The sequence below is a fragment of the Pinus tabuliformis genome, chromosome 1_2 (assembly GCF_031772625.1).
Source record: "Pinus tabuliformis cultivar Carrire ecotype Pingquan chromosome 1_2, CPIR1, whole genome shotgun sequence".
NCBI classification, from domain to species: Eukaryota; Viridiplantae; Streptophyta; class Pinopsida; order Pinales; family Pinaceae; genus Pinus; species Pinus tabuliformis.
In genome coordinates, this window is record NC_142298.1 from 1,198,113,093 (window position 1) to 1,198,134,621 (window position 21,529).

The 21,529-nt window shown below is 34.9% G+C and overlaps 1 pseudogene; it reads left to right on the forward strand.

Annotated features, from left to right (window-relative positions):
- The first annotated feature begins 14,996 nt into the window (after positions 1–14,996).
- LOC149210543 (chromatin remodeling protein DDM1-like) overlaps positions 14,997–21,529 on the forward strand; it is a 55,323-nt pseudogene continuing 48,790 nt past the window's right edge.

Below are 21,529 nucleotides of genomic sequence, written 5' to 3' on the forward strand. Positions count from 1 at the left end.
TCATTCAAGTCTAGTCCTGCTTAGCAAATGGTCACCCTCAAAAAACATGGCCAACATTCATTAGATTGCATATGTTCATGTTGTCAAAGGAATCTTTCATTTAAGGAACACCATGTTCAAAGTGAATGAGGCAAGAAGCAGCATCTTAAAGGAAAGGCTTGCATCCCAATTTTTTTGCATCCTTTTGTGCTATTTATTTTTGTCATTATTGAGTGATTGATATTTTATACCTCAAAAAAAGCATAAAAGAGGTTTTATATTTATATAAATGTTGGATAACTTGCTAAGATTGAAAGTTAAATTTTGATGTCCTTGCATATTGTTTGACCAGATCAGTTCAAAATGGGCAAGCGAAAAAAATGACAATATATCATGGATCTTGAGGTGCAAGACTGCAAAGGCAAAATGACGTTCTCTAGTAAAGACTTGGCTTGGACGGAAATAAATAGAAAAAACAATAGTATTGAGCGAGTTGTCATAATCCCATTACGACGAGTTGCTGACTTTATCAAAGGAGAGGAAGAAAACCCTATTGCTCCATGTAAATTCATACGAAAAACAAAAAAAAGAACCAAAAGAAAGAGCTACCTCTGCATTGCAATATGAGATGTGAGTATTTAAAATATGTATTGTTTAGATCTTTTGAAACAACGGTTATCTTTCTTTGTATGTACTAACAATTTAAATTTTTGGTGTAGTTATCATTGTTTATTTGGCCCAGAGGACAAAAGAGGAAATCTTCCAGCTAACGAAGGACCTCATTTGTGCAGAAAAAGGGTTGCCAATGCCACTTTATTGTGAAAGTTATGCATGAAATTCTTGATAGAGCAATATTAACTTTCAATATGTATGAACATGAAGATGAGGATGCTTGGGCTTGTCATGGTCAATGTGACACTTCAGGTGAGATTAGGACCTTGCATAGGCCAAAGCTTTCAAGGGACGTTGTTGAATATGTAGAGAGTTGTTTCTTTTTGGTAGTCCTGTTGATGTAGTGTATAGAACCCACATTAAGAAACATGTTGACATCGATGTGGAAGCTCGAGATAGAGATTTTTTCTTATGCAGGAAATATATTGTAAACATCTAAAATAGGTTGGCAAAGGGAAATTATCATCTTCACAAAAAAGATGAAATGTGTGTAAACCTTTGGTATCAAAAGCATCGGGAAGATTCTTTCTTTTACCAAAAGCCCAGTAGTGTGGAGGTCCCTTTCATAATAGGGATTCAAACAAAGTGGACATTGGAGACAATGATCAAGCTATCACACAATAGCTTAATAGTCATGGATTCAACATTTAACACAAATAAATATGGGGTAAGTTAGATGTTAATGATTGATTGAATATATTTATTTAAGTTGTATACATTCAAAATAATTAATAACTTGTATTTGACTTTATGTAATGTTGAAAATGACAGTATCAGTTGTATACACTCGTGGAATTTGATGAACAACAAAGCAGGGTGCTACTGCTTGCTGCATGAGTCGTGGCATCACGAAAAACATCATATGATATTGCAATATGGCTGAAGCAACTCATGCGTAAGTGTTTCCATGTCCGTCCTGATTGGAAAGTCAATGCTTTCATGGTTGATGATGCACTGGTTGAAATTAGTGCCTTGAGGTAGCTTTATCATTGTCATGATATAACCAAACTTGCATTTTTTCTAAAAATACCACACTAAAATGCATTGAATATGGCAGGAGGATCACAGGTTGTGATGTGATCTTATGCATTTGGCATGTGCGGAGGGCTTGGTTGAAAAATGTCAATCGATTGACCACTAGTTTCATAAAAGCCAATGAGATGTTCAGTGTGTTAGGTTTCATCATGAAATAAACTCTCAATTATGAAGTGGAAGATGCAATCAATCAATTTTTTTATCAAATTTGTAGATGAAGAGAAGTTCTTAGAATATTTCAACAATAATTGGGTCACTAGAGATAAGATTCATAAGTAAACATTTTTTTCGTATTATATGCATGTTCTTCTTCTATAAAGGTGATATAGTGAGACTGACATCGTTCTATTTGAAATTAAGTATGTGGGTGAAAGGTTGTCGGGAGTTTCCTCATGCAAATCAGGAGACTAATAATTCTGTTGAGTCATACCATTGTTACCTAAAAACAACATTTCTATCTGATAGAAGGAAAAAGTGTGCCCAGAGGATGGATTGGTTATTTCATATGCTACTAACAACAATTGAACCTTGTTATCGGTTCAAGGAAATCTTAAAAGAAGAAGGATTTCTAAGTAACTACAAGAGAGAAAAGCAGCTAGAATCATCAGTGGAACTAGCAAGAAAAATTATGGATACTAATTGTTGTCCTCATGAGAGCATAAACCGTGCTTATTAGGTGAGAAGTCAGACAGATCGAGGTAAAAAATACCTTGTCACTTGGTATCGTACGGATTTTATAACGTGTGAATGTCCATGGTATATTCGTGGAAACATTTGAAAGCATGCCATAAAGGTTAATTGGTTGTATTTCCACTCGGATAATTCAAATCCATTGCTTCATCAACATGCAGAGGATACCATGTGCAATGACCCACCTGAGAGCAATATAGAGCCTCAAAACCATGATGTAGATGTCGATGCTACTCTTATGGCCACAAATATTATTGATGCAGATGCCGAGACACTTCATTTAGCAAGGAAGGAGTTGTTTAACTATACACATCTCATTTTAGATAACCCTCCTACTACTTTGATGAAGACATTCTAGTTGCCTAGTATGCTTAAAAAAATGTTGGATGAAGCCAATAATTTGTATGTTACTGATTTTGACTTCACACCTGGATTGGGTTCTCTTGATCCATCTTTGAAGAGGAAGAAGAGTTTCCTTAGCCCCACAAAGAAAAGAAGAAGCAGTAGAAAAAACAATGGTTTGGAAATTGATTTAAATGTTGATCCATCAGAATATGAACCATTTTAGTTTCAATACCTCAATAAGCGAGGACGTCATCGATCAAATAATGCCCTATCTATGGTTCTAGGTTAGTTTCATGTGTTGAATAGAGTCATGGTTTTAGATTTAAGTATTTAATCATCACCATTCTTTAACATGTGGTATGTTTATTTTTATAGCAATGCAACAATCCCCAACCATGGCGATAACCCAAAACCAAAGATAGATGCAATACCATCCAACCTTATCTGCCATGCCAGGTACATTTGACACTCTTTCACTATGTGTGTACATATACCTTGATGCTCTAGAAAAAAAATTGCGATAATGTTTGACACTTATCTAGGTAACTATAGAATAAGTGGAGAAGCATCATCTTCTACCATGTCTGATCATCTATGGAAGGACTTCAACTTTAGTGGCAATCAATGAAGTATGCACAAAGAATAGATAAGTTAGGTTTTCATGGCCTCGTCAGGTGGGTAGCCCTTTTTCATATGATAAGTATATTTATTTTTTCCTATTGTTATGTTGTTATGAAAATACCTTTTTCATAATCTGTTCATGGTCATTGAAAAATTAGGATTGCCAAATGTGATCATTGTCAGTGCTTATGTTTCTTCCCATGCATTTCTCACTGAAACAAAGTTCAATTCTCAACACCTTCCCCCCCCCTAAGGTGTTAATTGTATTTCCTATGCCAAAGTCATGGGATTTACATGCCTTTTTATGCTTGTTCATGGTTGAGGAGAAGGACCATCTTATGGGTTCATTGCCCATTCTGTTATTTTTTCCCTATCCATCATGCTGACTGTAAAATAGAATCTCTTACTTATTTATGTTCATGCAACATGTTTGATTTTTATACTTAAACATGTAGTTACTATGTTCTCATACCTATGTTCATGGTTCGATGTTTATTAAATTTATAGATCTTTATATTTTACATCTTTATAAAGTTATGGTTAGATGGTCAAAGGCCAATGAGGTTTGAACCTTATCTTGCATTTTATGTTGTTGGATTTTTGATTCCTTGCCTCTAGTCAGAGATCTCGTTGGATTTTCATGACTTCATTAAGCTGATTTTGCCTTCATAGAATAGTATATGATAGCGTAGTAGATTGTTATGTTATTTTGGACATGCCCTCTTCATGATTTGTTAATGTTCACTGAATCATGTTCTGTCCTTTTATGCTTGTGATAAAGTGTTAACTGTCCTATTGTCCAAATCAACGTCGGTTGTTATCTTTTAGTGGTGTGTTTAGTGAAAGTGTTTATTTTGATCTTGTGTGCTCATGTATATATGCATGTTGATGTTCCTAGTCACATATAGTTTATGGTCTGCTGCGATAATGATGGTGTTGATTAATTTTCAAATTGTAACGTGGATGCTATTTTTTTCAGGTTGTTTTACAGTTCTGCTTCCAACCAGGATTGTTCATGCATTGAACCTCAATGTGGAAGACATAAATTCTCAGCCATGCACACAATGTGGTATTTTTCCAAGCATGCAACTCTCATCCAAGCACACAATGTGGTCTTTTTCCAAGCACACAATGTTTATCTATACAAATATTTTTTGCTGTAAAACGCATCATGGAAGTGATGGTCATGGTTGAAGGCTTGTATTTTATCTAGTCCATGGTTTTCCAACTTCTAGTTGTATAGCAAGTGATAAAGCTGTGATAGATTAATTTACCTTTTGTATAAGAATCATTACATGAAATTATTCTCTGGAAGCATGAGGGAAGTATTATTCAATACTGTGGCAGTTTCCGTGGTCTTGAGGAAACAATTCTAGCATTTTGTAGTAAATTGAATATAATGAAATCCATTGCAGTGAATTTCTTGCTAGCAATCTGTTATATTCCAAACTTTTGATGTTCAGCTCCACTCCATTTTGGTATCTTCCTTTTTATGTCAATAAAGCAGATCCATTGCAATCACTATACTTACCATTCCAATGGTAACCCCTTTAAATGATTAGTTAACCAATTTAAGCTAACAAGGAAGATCCTTGCAAGTGTCCACTCTATTCCATCTATGTTCCTCGAACATGCCAATGAAAACACTGATTCATTCTTTGAAATCTGCTCCCCTCACCATATTTCCTCTATTGATCAAATGGCTCTATGATGCATATAGTAATGACAGTATTCCTATACCCACCTACCCCTAATAGTTGAAATGGATTAGGCATTTTCTAGGAACTACAAAATCCCATATTACATTACACTTCATAAATGTTCTAAGAATTTTTGTCCTTGCTCATTTCCCTTAACAAAATTTATAAAATTTGACAACATTTAAAAATATCGATGGGGTTCAATTATTTGAAACAGAGTTTTAGGTTTTAGAATTCCACAGAAGGCATATTTAATGAGCTTTCTTCATCATTTTTTTATATTCTGCCATAAGAGAACCCCTTTTTTAGCATATCCACTGGCCACTACACATTTCTGCCATTAAAAGGATTGAAGCTCATCTTTTAAGGATTACTAATGCTCAGTAAAAATGATCTCAGTGCAAGCTCATTTGATACGAGAAGGAAGCTCATTTGTTGTCATTCTTGCTATTGTGTTTGGTTTATGGCTCTTGTTATCAATCCTAAATCAACTTTTTGTTTTCTTCTATTGTTCATGGGAATATCTAGAATTCTATTATATTCATTTTGGTTTAGATTGGGAAAACAATTGCATCAAATTATATTTCTTTTTAAAGGCAGGAAAGATGGGTATATGGAGTAGACATAAAATGTTCATGCTATATTTACTGTGACTTTCACATATACCAATCAAACTACCCCATGATTCCAGTTCTACAAAACTTGAAATTGGTAAGCAGGCATTACCATAAGATTTCAATTATTTCTTTTATTGGAGAATTGTTGCAGAGAAGAGAACCCCTTTTTTAGCATATCCACTAGCCACTACACATTTATGCCATTAAAAGGATTCAAGCTCATCTTTTGAGGATTACTAATGCTCAGTAAAAATGATCTTAGCATAAGATCATTTGGTACGAGAAGGAAGCTCATTTGTTGTCATTCTTGCTATTGTATTTCCTTTATGGTTCTTGTTATCAATCCTAAATTAACTTTTTGTTTTCTTCTATTGTTCATGGGAATATCTGGAATTCTGTTATATTCAGTTTGGTTCAAATTGGGAAAACAATTGCATCAAATTATATTACTTTTAAAAGGCAGGAAAGATGGGTATATGGAGTAGACATAAAATGTTCATGCTATATTTATTGTGACTTTCACATATACCAATCAAACTACCCCATGATTCCAGTTCTACACAGCTTGAACTTGGTAAGCAGGCATTACTGTAAGATTTCAATTATTTCTTTTATTGGAGAATTGTTGCAGAGAAGAGAACCCCTTTTTTAGCATATCCACTGGCCACTACACATTTCTGCCATTAAAAGGATTCAAGCTCATCTTTTGAGGATTACTAATGCTCAGTAAAAATGATCTCAGCATAAGCTCATTTGGTACGAGAAGGAAGCTCATTTGTTGTCATTCTTGCTATTGTCTTTGCTTTATGGTTCTTGTTATCAATCCTAAATCAACTTTTTGTTTTCTTCTATTGTTCATGGGAATATCTGGAATTCTATTATATTCAGTTTGGTTTAGATTGGGAAAACAATTGCATCAAATTATATTTCTTTTTAAAGGCAAGAAAGATGGGTATATGGAGTAGACATAAAATGTTCATGCTATATTTACTGTGACTTTCACATATACCAATCAAACTATTTGACAATTTCCATAACTAAATGTGTGAATGTCGGGGCTAAGTTTATCATAGTGTTGCCTTTGACTTATCTCCTGCAAGAAGCTGACAGCAGTTAATTGCATCATTGGATCATAGTAGCTTGTTTACATGCTCTTTGTACATGAAGTCCTTGAGGGTATATCGCCATCCATCGTTCAGGTACTCCTTGCATCATGATTAATGTTGAAAAACAATAAATACTGTGTGGTGAGATTTTGATGGAAAGTAACTTCAATCATTTTACTGTTATAGCTGGGAACACCTAGGCATAAATTAGAGTTGAAGTGATTGCATAGTGTAGTATGAAATAGGTATTTGGGCTGGAATTTGATTAGGACAATTATTGTGCAGCACACTTGTATAATGACTAGGAGATTGGGGTCTGATTAAAGGGGGGAACTATGGAAGGAGTTTTGTGGCCATGTCTAGTATGCATATCAATTATGTGAGGATGCTATGCAATTAAGAAATTTGCATAGTTTTACATTCCATTATTGATAGAAGAGAGAAACTAGTGGTAGACACCTAGTATTCAAGGATCATCCCACATGTCAAATGACTGGCAAGTGATATATGACAAACAAAGACAGTAAAGGCTGGTATTTGCTGGGGCTGATGACAATTCAACTTGGCATTATATTTTAAAATCCAATTTTGAATGGATTGATGGATGAAGATATTAATTAAATTCATTAGTTAGTGGGTTTGGTTTAGATATTGTCAGTGTTCCATGGGGATGTGCCCCCTAGTGTGTTTCCCATACTTCTGGGTTTGTATGTTCCACTTTTGGGGAAGCTTAGGGAAATGATTCCTGAGTGTGGGGGATGATTTTTCCCAGCTACACCCCCCCATCTACAAAAAAAGGATAAGGGGAAACACATGGGAAATGATTCTTGACCTAATAAGACAGAACAAAGATAGGGGAATGAGTTTTGAGGAGTTTGTGATCTTGGTGGTTAATGGTAATATTAATTATTTCAAGATGTTTGAGAGGTGCAAATCTCATTGGACTTCATATGGAGAAAGTAAAATTTCATATCCCATTCATATTTCAGTGGACTTAACAGTTTTCCAGATTTTGGATTGTAGCATTTCCACTTGATTGTACATTGATGAATTTTCATGGGTTGAATTGTTGTTGTTGAGATTTTATCATATGGGGATCCCTATGTTAGGGGCCCCGATGCCCCCCTGTCCCCCATGAATTTCCCTAAAATTTGGGGTTTCCCACATGTCCCCCATGTGTGTTTCTCCACTCATGCACTCTGTTGCCCTGGAAACTTGGTAGAACATATGATATTGTGCATACTGTGTGTTCTATTATGACCAATGGTTTTGAAACTTGTAATTTTAGCCAAGAGCAAACAATTATGTTCGATTACAATCCATGATTATGTCCCTATGCAACAAATGGCTCCTATCTATTGTTGATTTACCATTTAGTAGCCAATTGAACTTTGATGGGAAGTTGATATGAGGTAGTAGGTTTGGCAACAGACACAAGATGATGGAACATAATCAATTTAGCTGATGTGTGATTCTTGCAAAAGTTGTGTTCTTTAATGATTGTTAAGATATGCTGTCAGCCTCGCACTTATTTGGGTAAGACTTCTATGAATCCATCCTTATGCAACAATGGATTGTATCCCTTGTTGATTTACCATTAACTGCCCACTTAACTTTGATGGCAAGTGGCAAGTTGATCTAAGGTAGTGGGATTGGCAATCAATGCAAGGTTAAGGAGCAGAATCAATTTTTCTTGTGTAATTTTTACAAAACTTGTTTGGTCTAGTGATTGTCAATGTATGCTGGAAAGTGGGTAACATTTTGGGTCTCTCGGTGTCAAACTTCCACTGAAGATGGAAAGAGAGAGGATTTTGAACTGCAATTTGAATTAGTCTCTATAAAATTTAAATTGTTTTTCAAATTGTTGTTTTTTCCCTTGATGAGAAGTCTGTAACTTGAGGGAATCAAATTTGATACGACATGGTAATAATGTTTGAACTATAAATTGAATTTGAAAATGTATTCAAACTTTGTGCATGGCAGGTGTTGGTGGTAAGGGAAATATTCTCAGGATTAATGCAAAAAAGCTCGTACCAGCGCAAAATTCTTTGTCCATGTTGTATCCAGTCTTTAAATTGATATGGATGCTGCTAGTTGGACGATTTATTGGCCTTTAGCTATTCTCCAATTTACAATTCATTCCTTGAATGATGCAGTATTTTATAAGTCTCTTCTTTACATATGTCGTCAGGTTTAGAAGCTTTGAACTCTTGCCTAGTTAAAAATGATTGCTCTATGAATAGACGCTGCAGGCCTAATTTTGTAGAATGCAAATAAGCCAAATTTAATTGGTTATATATAGACTAGACAAAAGCCAATCACACAACACAGTGAATGCAAATTAAAGGTTTTGTCAAGAATGTAAACATAATGAGGATATATGGAGCATAAAAATGGTGGAAGTTGTACACATTTGCTACCAAGGAATGATAAGAAATGTGTTTTCTTTTGTTTTTCAAAATCATTATTTCTGTGATTGTTTCGAAAGTTACTAGTTTATTCCCTTTTACATCAAAATTGTTAATAGAAATATGTAGATCACTAAGAAATGCGATAAATTTCAAGGTAGATATAATCTTTTGGAAATATTATAAACAAATGAGGATTATGTATTATCGCTGCTTCATTTCTCTGTTAGATTGTTAATGAAATAATGATAAATTTTTTCAATCTAAATTTGATTCTTATTCTTCTAATTGGATTGCACGAATAAGATAAAATGTACAGAGAGGTTATACAGGTTGGTTTATCTATAATTACTCTTTGGATTGCCTCTGCTTTCAGTTGATATACAAGAATGTTCACTTCTTACATGTAACTTGGAAAATTTATGGCAAGCTTTTATGTATCATACCTAGGTTAAAAACCTCTTGCAAAAAACGAGGAAAATTTTCTAAGCCTTTTCTGTCATGTTAAATAGAAATTTTCAATTTCTACACATCTTGTTAATACTTGATTTTTGAATATCTTAGCATGGAGAACTTGGCTTGATTCAACAATACTCTTTCATTTATATGCTTAGTTTGTGTTCCTGTATGGAAGGTGGTCCAAAATTCATCATATGCACTTATTGTTTTAAAGTCTTTTATTTGGTTTAATTTTTTAAATGTTTGACTAGAGAAATTGGCAATTAGGCCCATTTCATACTCGCATGGCTCGGGATCAATTCTAATCATTGCCACTATAACCTCTAGGTTTCCACATATGCCCCTTCTGTGAACAAAGGTAAGTTGGGGTTTGAACCTGGGACCTTTTACACAAGGTGTGCCTTAATTTTTAACAAACACCCTGTCACTAACTGGTCTAGGCCTCGGGGGCTATTACATGTGGTTATTGTTGTTCCTTCTTCCAACTAAATTTACGTGTTTGCTAGTAACTAAAGAGAGGATAGATCACAAATTAGAACAAACTATTTTTTTCGAAATCTAAAACTTTCTTGAAGATTTCACTTAGCAAGCACACTAAATTTCCAAAAAATGAGGACAATTTGTACAACGAAAATCCTTAAAGGCTTGGAGTTGAAATGCCATGTTTGGAACTTTTCTGAATTTTTTTTTGCAAAAGTTGCATTGACTCGTTTGCATGGTCGATGACCAAATTCATCAGCAGGGATATTATTCATGGGCTAGAAAAGCCACCTGTATGTAAAACTTGAATTGATCATGTCTGCCGACTTGGAATCATATAAATTGCTCAATAGACGAAACTTTTTTTAAAACATATAAATATGACCAAGTCCCAAAATGCAGCTTACCAACCTTGTTAGACCATCATGATGGATGTGATTTCTTGGAGAAATATTGACATTTCCTTGCTTATGACACACTAAGCATGAGAAATATTTTCTTTGATTTAAAAAGACTAGGTCCTTACTATCATGATAAATCCACAAGCACAATATCTGAAATACAAAGAAGTCAAGCCAAAATAGAGTTGTGATCTGGGAAAACTATTGGGATGAAATCCAAGGTGGAGATGGGAAGAGTGACTAGGTGATTGAGAAATAGTAGTGTTATTAAGAATAAATTCCTTATAAACATTAACAAACCTTTCATCATTGGTCAACAACCAACAAACAAATCACATAGCATATCAATATCTTTCCAGAAACAAAGATCTAAGAAGGTGTTTGGAAGGAACAGGCAATACCATAATGTATTAATGATAATCACAAAACCATGAACCAGTAACTTTTCTCAAAATACATTTGTCCATAAATTTGTCTCCCATACAAAAAACTGTAACCGTTGCATGTTGGGGAAAATAAAACATTGACAGGTTCTTCTTCAGTGAAAGAACCATGCTATGATAGACCCTAGAAAAATGATAACAACAACCCATTCACACAATGGGGATCTATATTGATGGTGATCAATGATTTTTGTTGCAGTGGATGGTGATCCTATGTCATATTTGACATCTACATATGTGCTTAAAAATGTTCTGAACATTATATAAATGGACATCTTTTCATTATCTGCAGAGCGATTGATGGTAAAATGTTGAAATTGACAACTCCAATTTATTGCTTCCTTATGAAGAGGTTTTAAATTGTCCTTCCGAACTCGATAGATGCCTTTCATCTGATTACATATCAACTCCGAGTTGGTGAAGACTTCAATATCATTGACATCATGTTGTTTTGCCTCTTTTAGCCCTTCAACAAGGGCAATGTAATATGCCTCATTGTTTGTCATCATTCCAGGCACTTCTCTCTTTCCATGAAATAAATGATTTGTTGCCATATTGTAAAGGACAAATTTAACAACTACTCGACCTGGATTTGGAAACCAGCACACTTCAATGCATAAACGCCACTTTTTCACCATCTTTTACACTTCAAATACCTGAAAAAATATGATGATAACAATAAATTCATGTTAAAAAAGTAGACAATTATCTATTTCCTAATACTCAACATGTTTTTCAATCATATATAATTCAAGAAAGCAGATAATTTTTTTCACAAATTCAATGTAAGACTGACTCATGCAATCTCTCATCATAGTTGCCAATTGGTGTTGTTGAAAGTAAACAAATAAAAGGGTAGTTTTCTTGCCCTTATGTTACAGTCCAACGTAGAATTTTCTTTAATGACAAAATCTCCCCAAAGTAAGGATAAAATAGGCGGCTTTTAAAGACAATAGAAGGCTATTTCCAACTCTATACATATTCTTTTCCATTACCTTTTCTTACTGTTTCTATAAAGTACAAAATCATAAACTCAAGATTTCACTATCTTCATTTAGGAACAACACAATTTCATCTTATTAAATTCATTCCACTAATGTGTTGCCATATATACATGAAACATGTGCAAATCTTTAAAAAATGTCTTCTTCTTTTTTCGTTGATCCACAACAATATCATTTTGCATTCAAATCTAATCAAGACAGATCTCAAAATATATTGAACAGTGGTGTCCTTGACTTCTATCTTAGAGGCGAGAAAAGGCTAAAAATGTTAGAGATGATGGCACATTCCTTACTGGTTACATTCCTGTAGATGGTTGCCAAGTGAATTGTTTAGGTTTTGATATTAATGTTCAATACTCTTTAATGTTTTTATTTCCAATAAGTATTTCAGACTTGACAATCCAGTTTGTTTACAATGTGTTTTGAAACCTATTTCCACCAACATGACCTCGCCATTTAATTAATCTTTGTACCTCTGGGACTCCTCACCATGACCATTCTAGGCATACCCCAAAATAATGGCAGTCCACGACACCATATTCCTTTCCGACATATTGTCAAACACTCTGTTTGCTTCCTCCACACTTGGCATATATGTCAAGAAGGGCACTCCCCACAAATATACAAGACTCAAATCCAGTTCTAACAATATGGGCATGTACTCGCGTACCTCCTCTATCTTCAACACGAACACAAAAACCAAGAGCACTAGTGAAAGTGATTCGGTTCGGCCTCATCCCTGCCCTCAACATTCAGACAAAATAACAAAGTGCCTTCTCCCCGTCCCCAGTGTTTGCATATCCTGCAATGATTGAATTCAAAGAAACCAAGTCCTACTCATGCATTTCATCAAACATTTGGCAAGAAAACTCAATTGCACCCTGTTTATTATAGAAGTAAATTCAAAATTAATGGAAGCATCAATACAAGAAATAGAGGAAATCACATATATAGATCTAGAGGATCATATGGAGAATTTAGTACCAGAATTTGAAGAGATCCTTGAGAATAATGAAACCCCGGTTCCTAAGTTTCTTGAACAAGGAAAGTCATCAAAATTGAATCAAGTAAAAGGAAAGGCTCATAAGACCTAAATTACAAATTAAGACATCGAAGAAGACAATTAAAAAATAAGAAGGAAATTGACAAGAGGAGAAGACATGACTCTAAAACAAACAAAACATAATATTGCCATTAGAAATTTTATCGACAAGAAAGGTATTAAAAGTAAAAATTTTACGGGATTAAAATATTTAAAACATAAAATAAAAATAAAAATAAATACATAAGGGTAACAAGAAGCATGAAAAAACAAGGTAATGAGAATAACCTTGTTTCACCTAAAATAATGGAAAACTTAGAAGCAAGAAAGCCTTAATTGTCACCAACAAATCTAGGATGAGATAAAATTCAACAATAGGTCTATGAATAAATCAATTCCGTGGAACAAGAGGCACATAATGAAAAGGTACAAGATTATTCTCATATTCCTGAACATTATTTTGAGTAGTGTGACTTTCCTTTAGACATTCCTATGGAAAAGGATATCATCAAAGCATCAAAATAAGAGGTAACAAAATTGGAAGTTTTAGAGAGACATATCAAAAGAGAGAATGAAATGCTCAAAGAGAAAAACCATAAGATTCTCAAAAGGATGTATCACTAGTAGCATAAAAATTCCAAATTCAAGAAATATAGGAGGGAACTACACTTAAAGATCAAAATTATGAACGAAAATATACTAGTGAGGAAGCCTAGATGGTTTGTTGCCATGAAAAATAAGGGCACCCAAAACAACCTGGACATTTTCATCTAACCATCTGAAACCATACTCTAAATCAGGAAGTTGACAAAAGAATTGCAATTTTGTCAAATTGCATGAGGACATGCACTAAATTAAGTATGGGGAATGATGGGCCCATAATTAGTAACATTTTATCATTTTTCTACATTAGTCTGATCTCTTTTACCTTGTAGAAACCCTCATAATCATCTTTCCTACATCATTTTGTCATATTTCACATGAAATCTTCCATATGAACTAAATAAGGTTCTACAAAGGTAATAATTTTGTTATTCTACGTTTTATATGTTTTTCTTTGTAAAATTAGGCTAATATGCAAGTATTGTAGAAATTAACAATTTATGTAGCTCATCTATTAATCTGTAGTAGAATCCAAGGTTAGTAATGCTTTTGAAGTAGTGAAGTTGAATGAAGCACATGGACAGGTAGAAAAAGACTCCAATAAGGTGATCCATCCATCTGGTGCATCAAAGAAGCGATTGAGTCATCACGGTGGTGCAATCAAATCTTAGGTCAACCCATCACATGGCACAAAGCGCGAAGATAGATTACACTAAGATGATTATGTGTTAGAGCAACCAACATCAAGTGATGAAATATCTTTATGTATCAAAAATGTTAAGGAATAACACAATGATGGGTTGAGTGTTCATATGCATTAATAGTGAGATACAAGCGAAGCATAGGGATTAAATTTGAAAAATATCAAATGGATACTTACTCATCATCCTCATTCTGATTTGTAGCATTTTTATTCTGATTTTGTTATTTTCAAAAACGATAGAAATTGACCTCACTTGGCACAGTGAAGGACAATAGACAAAAACTTAAGCTTGAGTTAATGTATGCACTGTTGCTTTTTTCTATCTCAAGCTCAAGCTTAAGTTTGTGTCTATTGTCCTTCACTGTGCCAAGTGAGGTCAATTTCTATCGTTTTTGAAAATAACAAAATCAGAATAAAAATGCTACAAATCAGAATGAGGATGATGAGTAAGTATCCATTTGATATTTTTCAAATTTAATCCCTATGCTTCGCTTGTATCTCACTATTAATGCATATGAACACTCAATCCATCATTGTGTTATTCCTTAACATGTTTGATACATAAAGATATCTCATCACTTCATGTTGGTTGCTCTACAGCTCCCCTAACACAGTAGAGTTTTGATGCACAATGCATAAAACTTAACTACTATTTTAGAAAGTACAAAAGTCAACTAGATGGATTTTCATGACTACAAGTAGAGTAGTGAAAACCAGTCTGGACAATCTGATGATTCAACTGCGCAAGAATTTCAACCATCCAGATCTTTTGCAGTCACAGTTTGAGATATCCTGTATTCCTTTGTCATGTCTCCTTGGTTTTGAGGGCATTTCCTGTCATTTTCTTAGTTGATTGATTACATTCATTATGCAACATGAAAATACTTGTGGTTTATATCATCTTATTGGAATTTATATTTATTTCAGATCTCTACCTCCAGAAGAGAAATTGATGGAACAATGTGGTAAATTTTAGCTTCTGGACAGGCTTCTAAAACATTTAAGAGTTCGGAATCATACAAGGATCTCAGTAGATATGAACAAAGCATAATACTTGATATGATTGGGTTCTGTTTGCTTTGGTATTCATTCTGAAACCTTAACTGCATGCAATCCTGATTTGCAAGATTGGAGGATGATGACAGGTTCTAATATTTTCGCAATGGAAAAGAGTGTTGGACCTACGCGACTACTGCTTGAGTGAGAGCGGAAAAAATATGTGTCGCATTGATGGGTCTATTAAACTGGATGATAGGAAAAGATAGGTTGCTCTCAAGCCTTCTCTGTTCTTTTTTGCATGATCATTTGTTTGAATTTGATGTCATAAACTCAAATGATTTTGATTTTGTCTTGGTCAATTAAAATTGTGTCAAATAACAAAATTACCCAAAGAAGCAGTTTCTGGAACTAGACTTCTGGTTGTTGGAAGAACTAGGCTTAATTCCTAAGAGAGTAGAGAGCTTTAATACTTTTTTTTACCTGCCTAGTTTTAATTTTTAATGAATTTATGTGTTGGTTGATTTACCCATTCTGTATGGAACTTGATTCAGATCAAAGATTTTAATGATCCAAACAGTAAACTTCATGTCCTTTTGCTAAGCACACGTGCTGGTGGACTTGGGATTAATCTTATTTTTGCAGATACTTGCATCATTTATGACAGTGACTAGGCAAGAAAATTATTTTTATTCCATTGCATCAACACAGGCTTTGTCTAAAAAATTTGTATACTTGGACATGATTTGGCTTGCATCAACGCTAATTTTGTGCATAACATGGAACCTATTTTTTATGAGCCATGTTTTGTAATTTTGCAGTCCCATTGTAAAGCCTTCATGCTTTTGAAAATGTTTTATATATTAGTTGTTGGCATATTTACAGAATCCACAAATGGATTTGCAAGCTATGGATCGATGCCATAGGATTGGGCAAACCAAACATGTTTATAGGCTTTGCACAACTCACTCAGCTGAGGTAAGGTATCTCAGTGTGCTTTGTCTACTTTTGAAACTTTCATACAAGAAATTAAAGAACATTTGATTAATGTCATAAACATCTCCTAATCACTACTATTTGTAAACATAGTGTCGGATGCTCAAAGTAGCATTTGACAAGTTGAAGTTGGAGCGTGTTGTGATTGAGAAAGGACAATTTCACCAGGAACGAACAAAATCCAGTTTGAGTGGTGGTAAGGTGAGAAGAGTGTAAAAGTGAACCTGCCTGTCTGTTTCCTGGTGATGTTCGCTTTGGTTTGCTGCCTGTCTGTCACCTGGGTGGTGAACTGCAAAGCGCAGGGTAGAGTTTTCCCTCGAAGTGAGCTGGTGAGCTGGTGAGTTGAATTGGTTAGGGGAGTTGCAGAGCCTGCGGGGAAATTCAAATTGGAATGAGCTAAATGGGAATTGGTTTGGGGAAAATCCGCGCTCAGAATTTCCATACCCGCGCTCAGAATTCTGTCAGACAATTTAATGTTCGACGGTGGTGGGTGGAATAGTGGCAGAGCTCGCGAAAGGTGGCTGAGGGCGGAGGAATTGCCGGTGGCCGGAGCCAGACGTTTTTCTGGGCGATGTTGGAAACCGGGCAATTCCTCCACCTTGTTAGATTACTCCCTTTGTAATTGTAGAGCGACTAAAGTAATAAGATAGGGTTTAATGTATCCTACGATGCCATTGGCGCCCTATCGCGAGTACAAGTAGAGGAAGTTTCAGTGCAATAGTAACCCTAAAACAACATTGTTCGATCCACAAGGGATGAAGTTATATGATTATAGGACCATAAATGAGTAAATAACGTTGATGCAAACATTCCCATGTTAAATTATAACATTTTAATTTTGTAATTAATTTTGTTTTATTTCAATTTTTTTCAGACAGGAAAATGGAACTTCAATTTATAAATATAGAGAGGCATGGATTCCATTTATAAATAAATATTGACAAGTATGGATGGAGGTATTTTAATTATGGATTTATAAAAGTTGAGAGGCATCAAATTTATTGCAATTCACATTTTTTTGAGAATATAAAATTTGAATAAAAAGTTTGTATTTCAATAGATTTGATTTAACTAAAAATTTGAAAAATCTATGGTTAAGATAGATATATAATTTTTGAAAAAGAAAATATATATATATATATATATATATATATATATATATATATATATATATATATATATATATATATATATATGTTTAAATTGCATTTTTGAATGTATAAATGGAGTCAATGTCTTAAAACTCTTTTTCTTGAAATTTTACTTGAGCATTTGAACACATTTTTGCTAGATTTCAAACAAAGTTGACTTAAAATTAAATCTAAAAAATGACGAGAATATAAAATAATGACAATACTTGAAACTTTTTAACCATAAAAAATTATATTTTCATAATGTATACATAGTTTTTCTAATGTACAATTATATTTAAATATTTTACTTAACATGGGTATCTAAATATTTTATTTATCACTCACATTAGATTATTCTATTATTAATAAGCCTCTATCTATCCATTTTTTCCCAAGAAAAAAATCGTAATTTCCGTTATCAAAAGAAAATTACATGTTGTATAATTTGCATAAAGGATATGCTAATTATTAGAGATGGACCAAGCCATCTATCCAGTGTCATGTTCAAATAGGACTATAAATATCTACATAAAAGACATATAAAATAAACATGTTATATAACAGCATTAAGAGTCATATAGTCTGAGTCAAAAATCAAAAAGAAAAAAAACAACTGAATGATCAAGGCAGATCATTCGGTACATCTCCGCTAGCATGCTCGATGAAAGGCCTATGGAAGAACTGATATATATCATGATCTCAGTGTTCATGAATTATCCACTGCCCCCTGCGTTGCTGCACGACCTCCTTGGAAAGACTGTTAGAAATCTTGTTCATTTCCTTATATATATGCGAGCAAAAAGTAAAATCACTATGTGATTTTAGTGTGACGACCTCATCCAACAATCCCCTGAGTGTGTGCATGTAACAATGGGATACAGAGTTGAACCAATTGATAACAATATTTGAGTCCCCAAAGATGTGTATCGTGTTGCAGTTTTGCTCAAGTGCAAAAATGAGTAGGTGTTTGAGACTGTTAAGTTCAAAATAATTGTTGGTGCCCCTCCCTATTCCCATTTTGAGCTTGTAAAAATGTCTTTCCAATTTCTATAGTACTACTCCATCCCCACAACTAGTGTCTTAGGCCAATCCATCAAAATATGCCCATGGGAAAGTTCGATCAATTACTTCAGAAGTAATGGCTCAGGTGGGTTTTGATGCCAGACCCTTAGGTACTAAGTGATATAGTGAAACAATGTTATTGCAAATCATTGTCCATTGGATAGGAGAATCCTATAATATGGTATGATTCCTGACTAGCCATATATCCCGACAGACTAGTAGTGGAAGATTTAAATTTTTTTTGATGTTGCTGCGATCCACCAAGTATGCCAAGAATTTATGAGTTGTGTCCCATTCCATCTGATATTGATATTGAGGGAGATATATATCTGATGCCACACCTGATTCGTCGCTGGGCAATGAAGGAAGAGATGGTCAATGTCTTCAGCCTATTCCTTGCAAAGACAACATCGTGATGGTCCATGTATGGCCCGACGATTTAGGTTATCATCTGTAGGCGCTTTATTTGATAATATGCACCACATGAACAATCGGGCTTTGTGTGGTGCCTTAAGCTTCCATAGGGGTTGCCACCTGTTAGAGCCTAGATTTGCCTCGGGCTGAAAAGACAAGGTTCTAGGTCCACATCAAACCACGCTCAGCGTCATAGCTAGCCCTACGAGGATAGGAGAGGGCTCTCTCCGGGTCGATCTCGGCAAAAGATAATCGATGGGGCTCGAGATGACTGTAATAAAAGCTAATCTTAAGCTAGGTATTAAGTGCAAAGGATTTGATTTGAGTTTTGGTGATTTTTGTTGAAAAAATGGGAAAGGCAAATTTGGGCTCGGGGATGAGGCACAGTTTCTGCAGAGTTCTGATTGGGGCAAGGAAGGTAATCGCTTTGATGCTCTAAAGTGAGTGAGATGGATAGATTAGACTGTAGAAGCACTAAGGAGAGTAATAGATTCTCAAGAATTCTCCTTAAATAGATGAAAACATGGAAATTTAAACAAATTCAAAGGCAGAGCATAGCAGTTATGGATTCTACCTTAATCACTCATTTGTTCAAATTCAGAAGAGGAAGCAAGAAAATGATAACATAACACTAATGAACTTACAATTACTTAGAGAATCACACCATCAAAACATAAAGCCACATGGATCCCAAACAGTGCTGCAAAACCCTGGTCTTTCCTTAACCAAAAATACAGAAATGAATGTACAATAGAGTGCCAAACTTTTCCCAAGAGTCCAACCATGAAAATGACTTAGAAATTACATAATATAGACAAGCCAAACCCATTCCCTTGCCTCTAGGGGTCAAGCTCATCATTCTAGGAGCTTTTTGAACTAATTCTAAACAAGGAACTTAAAACTAGGTAGTCAAACAACTTACCCCCATATGCAAGGAAACTGATTCTTTCACTCACATTTCACCTTTTGGTGAATGAATCTTCTAGAAAAAGTAAAAATGTGCCAAAATTACATCATGTCTATCCAATTACATCAATATAGATCAAAAATTATATCACAAAGAAAAACTAGTCAAACTGGCCAAATTTCTGAGCTGGACGGTGCAAAATTGAGTAAAAATCCTCTGTGCGCTGCGCCAATTTCTCTGTGTGTTGTGCCACTTTGAGGTTGAATTTGAGGCCCTTCTTGAAGTCCAAATTGAGCCCAAGTGTGCTTTTTGGAAATCCCTACCTATCTAATTTCCAACCCAAGTGTAATTTCTGAATTTGGATGTCATTTGCCACTCCAAAACTTCAATCTCCCAAGACTGCTTCCTGTGTGTCAAAATAGGGGCAGTGAGGTCATTTTTTGAGTGTTTTTGACCTCCTGAGGACTCAAAACTTGCCCAAACTTCTTGGCCATGCACCAGAAGTCATGATTTTTTCATGAAAAATCCAAAAACATAAACTTTTTTAAGTTTGGATCTCCCTAGCAAAAGTGCGCGCCAGGTGGCGCGGCGCATAGGGAAGGCGCGACGCATTGGGCTTGAGGTGCGGCACATAGAGCCTGTGCATAGCGCTTTTGCAGGAGACTTTTGGAGGCCTTCTCGATGTTCAAATTGGGCGATGAATAGCTCGTTGGAAAGGTATTTGAGTCGAATTTCCAACCCAACTAAAATTTTTCAATTTGGAGCTCATTTGCCCTGTCAAAAATCAAATCTCCCAAGACTGGTAAAAATGTGCCAAATGAGGCTGCCTAAAGGCATAGTGCTGTTATAGTCAACTTTTGAATGCCTTCCTCAACTCAAAATTGAGCTCATGATAGCTCATTGGAAATATACTTGTGTCTAGTTATCATTTTACTCATCAATAAAGTCATTTGGCTGACCAAGCTAGGAGAAAAATTGATTTTCCCAAGGTCACTTCAGAGGTGCATCAATTCTCCCGAGGCAATTGTATTTTTGACATTTCTCTAAAACCATGACATATGTGTAAAAAGTGAAGGAGTTTTTTATTCCTTGGCCCGTTTTGGACAAAAATTTCTCTCCGTTTTCCTAAATTCCTCTTTTCTTGCTCATAAACATCATTTGATTGAAACCTACCCCAATGTGTGGAACAAGAGATTTGTCGAAATGAAGGGGATAGGGAGCTTCTAAATTCTTGAGGAAATTTTGGGAAGTAGGGAGGGATGTTAGGAAGTAGGGGAAAGTGTAATCTTAGAAATTGAGTGAGGGGAAGGGGTGCAAAAAGGCAAAACACAGGCCTAGCCTTGAAAATTGTCAAGTTGTAGTAAGAAACTAGGGTTTGTGCGAAAATGAGGAATTTGGGGGATCTCAGTGATGGGAAGTGTTTAATAAGGTATATTAAGGATAGGGGAAGGTGCATGAACATCCGGATACAATTTTTGCTAATTATTGGACCATCCAAGAGAAATTGCCTTCAAAACCCTAGGAGAGGGAAATGAACCTAGGCGCAACTGAAGCATGAACAAGCTATAAAATGACCCATTACAACCTGGCATGATGATGATAACCCTATGAATGATGGTACACTCAGCTAAATAGTGACATAGACCTACATTTGGACAACTTTGAAAGGAGTGAAAGCAAACCCTAGACCTAATGCATAGTGACCAAATTTTA